Here is a 5,266-nt window from a genome sequence, read left to right on the forward strand (position 1 = left end):
ATAAAAACAAAGTTTTTCACTATAAATCCTTTATATGCGTGGCATCGGTTTTAATTTATTATTCATTTCTGTTTTTCTTGAGTAAGAGTTTTATTTTTATCACATTGGTATTTTAAATTAAATATAAGGAAAGTCGTATATAAGGATTATAAGGTTTTCAGTTTTTGTATGATTGTTTATATTGTACATTTTTGTTGTTTTCTTGAATAATTTTCTGTGTTTAGGAAAAATATATGATTGTGTTAGTGAAATTTTTTTTCCCCTAAAAAGTGGAAAATTTTGGAAAAAAATTTTCACGAAAATAAATTGTCACGCACAACGAGTCTGTGTGCAAAATGTCAGCTCGATTGGATCACGGGAAGTGGGTTAAAAAACGACCGAAAGATTTGCACGGTCGTAAGCGCGCAAGCAAGCAAGTGAACTTAATATAAAGGATTTACATTTTTTTCCCTAAAAAGTAGAACATTTTGGAAAAAAATTTTCACGAAAATAAATTGTCACGCACAACGAGCCTGTGTGCAAAATGTCAGCTCGATTGGATCACAGGAAGTGGGTTAAAAAACGACCGAAAGATTAGCACGGTCGTAAGCGCGCAAGCAAGCAAGTGAACTTAATATAAAGGATTTAAAAAATAGCGAGAGCTGCTGAGGCAGGATGTTATAAAGGTTTGAGATGGGTTTAGCCCAAGGGTCATAAGCGAAGTGGGCGGGGCTAGTGAAGAAATTAGCATGTAAAATTAAGATCGGAGAGATGAGCTACCTCCACGATAAATGTGAAATCGGAGTGCTGAGTTATCTCCACAACGACGAAGCTGCGTAGGTGGCCATTGTATTGTGTATAAGCGCAGTGGGCGGGGCTAGTGATGAAATTTGCATGTCAATGTAAGATCGGAGAGCTGAGTTATCTCCACGACGACGAAGCTGTGGAGGTGGCCATTGTATTGTGAGAGATTAGCATGTCAATGTTAGTAGAGCCACCGCCACATCGAAGAAAACGAGCAACGGTGGCTGTGTTAGTGAGACATTTAACCTGTTAATGTAACACCAAAGAGTCGACAATAACTACTAAACATCACAGCCAGTTTTGACCTAACCTGATAATCGAGTGGATAATAAATCTAAAATGACATCTTTAATCTGCTGCTATTAATCCATCCAAAAGAAGACTGCGTGGCCTTAAAAGGGAAACCTGTAGTGTATTGAACTTGATTTGAAGCTTTCGTGACTGCAGGAATTACTCTTTGGCTCTTTCGATAAAGTCACGTGGAAAGAAAATAAATTAAAGAATAGAATACGACGTTTCGATTGCAACACGAGCAGTCGTCAACAGGTAGAACTAAATTTGAGAGAGACAAAACACAGACACATAGACACACAGACAGACACAAGCAGAGAGAGACAACACAAGACACAGAGAGACACACACAACACAGACACAGAGAGAAACACACAACATAGACACACAGACAGACACACAAGTAGAGAGAGACAACATAAGACACACAGAGAGAGACACACAACATAGACACACAGAGACACACAGACAGACACACACGCAGAGAGAGACACCACTGAGATACACAGAGAGAGACACACAACACAGACACACAGAGAGAGACACACAACATAGACACACAGACACACAAGCAGAGAGACAACACTGAGACACACACAACACAGACACAAAGAGAGAGACACACAACATAGACGCACAGACAGACACACAAGCAGAGAGACACAACACAGAGACACAGAGAGAGACAAAACACAGACACACAAGCAGAGAGAGACAACACAGAGACTGCCGTATTCTATTATTTAATTTATTTTCTTTCTACATGACTTTACCGAAAGAACCAAAGAGTATATAGTGTATTAGGTGACGATTCAGACAATAATGGCCTTCACAACGCACACATTCAAAACGCATTATCTATATGTAATGAAGGGGCATTGCCAGAAACGTCCCCTATTATAGTTTTATTTTTAAGGCCAGTGCTAGTGATGTGTTGAGTTGTGTTGAGTTGTGTTGATTGTGCCCGTGCACCATTGCCAACGCAGCAGCATCATCAGATAATTTTGTTCATTACCGACTCGGGTCCTCAAGTGGCGGAGCTGTTGGCCCAGGCCTGATCGACAATGACCGTACAAAGTAAACCCATCCATCATCTTAAACTTGTTTTATACACGTAATTTGACGACATGCTATCTCTGAGGATGAAATATATGGGTTATACCATCATGCAAAAATCTTATAGCAAAGTTGCACAAATAACAAACATATGAAACATTCTGCTCTGAAGAAGGGCCATTACCCAAAACGACGCCTATTATATATTTTTGTTCCATTGAAGGCCACAGTGTTTATTGACGTAACGTCTTGAAATGCTCTGTTATCATAGCAGAGTGTGTAAGAAAGAATATTTAATGAGAAGTTCCGTGAAAAATACAACTTTGTGTCAGCCGTTTCGCCGATACGGAGGACACTGCCCTGCGAGAATTCTCGACGGATCCTTGGCCTCTGGACAGGGATGCAAAGTCGGCCTCTGTGAATCATGAATGTGGAGTTCCCACTTCCACTACGGGGGGTCCCCCCATTCACTCGGCTGACGCTGACAACGATCAACTCTGTAAACGACGAGAAGTCTCTGTTGCCATGGATTTTTCACGTCATTTACACGTTTGACCATGAAAGACAAAACGTACCCCTCATAGCCATTAGCAGAATGTTGGGGCAAGTGCTGTTCGCGAGCAACAGCTACGAAGGCCAGCACGGCAAACAAAGAGGTGGGTGGCCAGCACCCTGCCCGACCACCTTTGTCTCCCCAGGGCTAATGCTTATGTACACGTCCCAGGTACTCATTCAAGGCCGAGTCCACCTAGAGAAGGCCCAGAACCAGTTCGAATTCAACTCAAGTCGGCGGGGTTAATATCACAGTGTGCTAACCACTACACTACCGCTCGCCCACAACGGACCCTGCAACACAGACGATACCAAGAGCTTGAATACTCTTGGGGGGGGGGATATATCTCCAAAAATTAAAATGTCTAAACATTGGCTGGTGGTCTAAATCACACCAGAATGCACCTGGTATCATTAGACCGAAGAAGCCAGGGTTGAGCCTGGAGGATACTTGAATGCGTAAAACACACGTGTGTAAACACATTCCTGCGGAGGGAGCTGGTAGGAACGTTGGGTTGCTCGGTCGATGGCCAGGGTCAACGGCGGCGTGGTGTATTCCACAAATATGGCCGACTGAGGGCGGGCACAAGCCGGCATGAGTAGGTTAAACGTTGAAGGGAAGTAATAAAAGAAAAAAATTAAACACAATAAAATAATTATCACGACGTTTCGGCCACAACGCAACTTCCCTTCTACGTGACTTTACCGAAAGAACCAAGAAGATGAATCCCTGCAGTCACGAAAGCTTTAAATCGAAATTTAAACGTTGAGTTTTATAAGGGCACCACGGGGTGACCATCCCCTCCCCACCCAGCCCCACCACATCCTCCCCACCCAGCCCCTCCCCACCCTCCCCTCTCCACCCAGCCCCACCGCTCCCATTTTTGGATGCACGACGGACGGACACAATAATCCCCTGTGGGCTGGTGGAACCAGGTGGTTCCTACCAGCATAAGCATCTGGGTGATGGAGGGCAATGCAGCAAAATACATTACTGTTCTGCAAACCCCCGTCCGTCTGACCATCGTATGGTCAATTAATCCTCACTTCCAGCATATGGCGTGGGTTGTCCTCACCCAGCAGTGGATTGGCCCGTGGGCTGCAAGTGTTATATTCACAGATGACGAAAATAAACCGCAAAACATTTTAAAACAATGAGATTAAGAACGATTTAACAGGTGCACATTCAGGTGGCACACTGTCTAAACGACACGAGACACTTTCAATTTACCTCCCCTTCCATAATTACAAGCACATCTTCAGAATACATTCTTACAGTACTATGCACAAAGGTAAAAGGCTAAAACCCCCCTTGCAGCCTTTAACAGTCTGTTAGGGAGCACCTATTAAGGCCGATCCATATAGCCTTTAAAAGGCTGTTGAGCAAGTGCCACTTGTGAGCGCCTATGAAAGGCACGGCACACGAGGGGATAGTCGGCCAGAACCACATCCGGCCTGCCTGGTGCGATGTGTAAACCATCCCCCTAGTGACGATGTTTGAATATCGCACTAGATAAACATGAGGCCGAGTCGACCTAGGGGAGGCCCATAACCGGTTCAGATAATGGTCACTGGTGTCGGTGGCTGTGAGCGGGAATCGAATTCGGGTCGCCGGGTTCGTAGCGCAGGGCGCTAACCGTTACACTACCGCTCCCCACCATACACCATGCACACCCATATAAACACAGATTGTACAACCGCACACGTATTTACATTGCAATCTTTGTGGGGTCCAGCGATAGCGGTGGATACCACACTGCTCCATGAACCCGGCGACCTGAATTTGATTTCCCGTCATGGCTCACATCAGTGTCGAGCAATATCATCTGAACCTGGTGCTGGCCTTCCTCCTTCACCGATAAGCACGCTCCACTTATATTAGCCATGGCTGGTAATCGAACTTAGGCTTGCACCCGGTTAATTATATAACATACTGAACCGGGTTAGAACTACAGGGTGTTTAAAAAGATGGACCCAATTTCAAAGCAGTATATTTCACGATGGCAACATGTTACAATTACACAAAAAGTTAAAAACGGTTTAATGAGTTATCAAGTTTCACTAACCATTTAATAAATGCTCTATGTGCCCTCCACCAGCTGTACGGACAACATCGAGACGATAGTTGAATTCGTCCCAAACGCCTCTCTTCTCACGTTTTCCTGAGGTGCGTGGTCGCCCTGTGCTCTTCCCCTTACATCAACAGCCTGTTTCCTCAAATTGTCGGTACCAACGACGAATGCTCTTTGACATTGGCAAATCAATGCCAAAACGCCGTTGAAACGCACGCTGCACCGTAATTACGGATTCAGTCTTGCTGAACTGCAGAACGCAAAACGCTTGTGTTGCGGTGTCACCGTCTTGCGAATGACTGAGGCTAGGGGCTGTTTGTGCGCTGGGAGAGGCATCTCGCAGTAATCATTTGAAACTCTATGCCCCGCCCTTTCTATGCCCCGCCCTCCTCTCTATGCCCCGCCCTCCTCTCTATGCCCCGCCCTCCTCTCTATGCCCCGCCCTCCTCTCTATGCCCCGCCCTCTCTATGCCCCGCCCTCTATGCCCCGCCCTTTCAAGTGGTAAGAGTTT

The sequence above is a fragment of the Lampetra fluviatilis genome, chromosome 40 (genome assembly GCF_964198595.1).
Source record: "Lampetra fluviatilis chromosome 40, kcLamFluv1.1, whole genome shotgun sequence".
Taxonomy (NCBI): Eukaryota; Metazoa; Chordata; class Hyperoartia; order Petromyzontiformes; family Petromyzontidae; genus Lampetra; species Lampetra fluviatilis.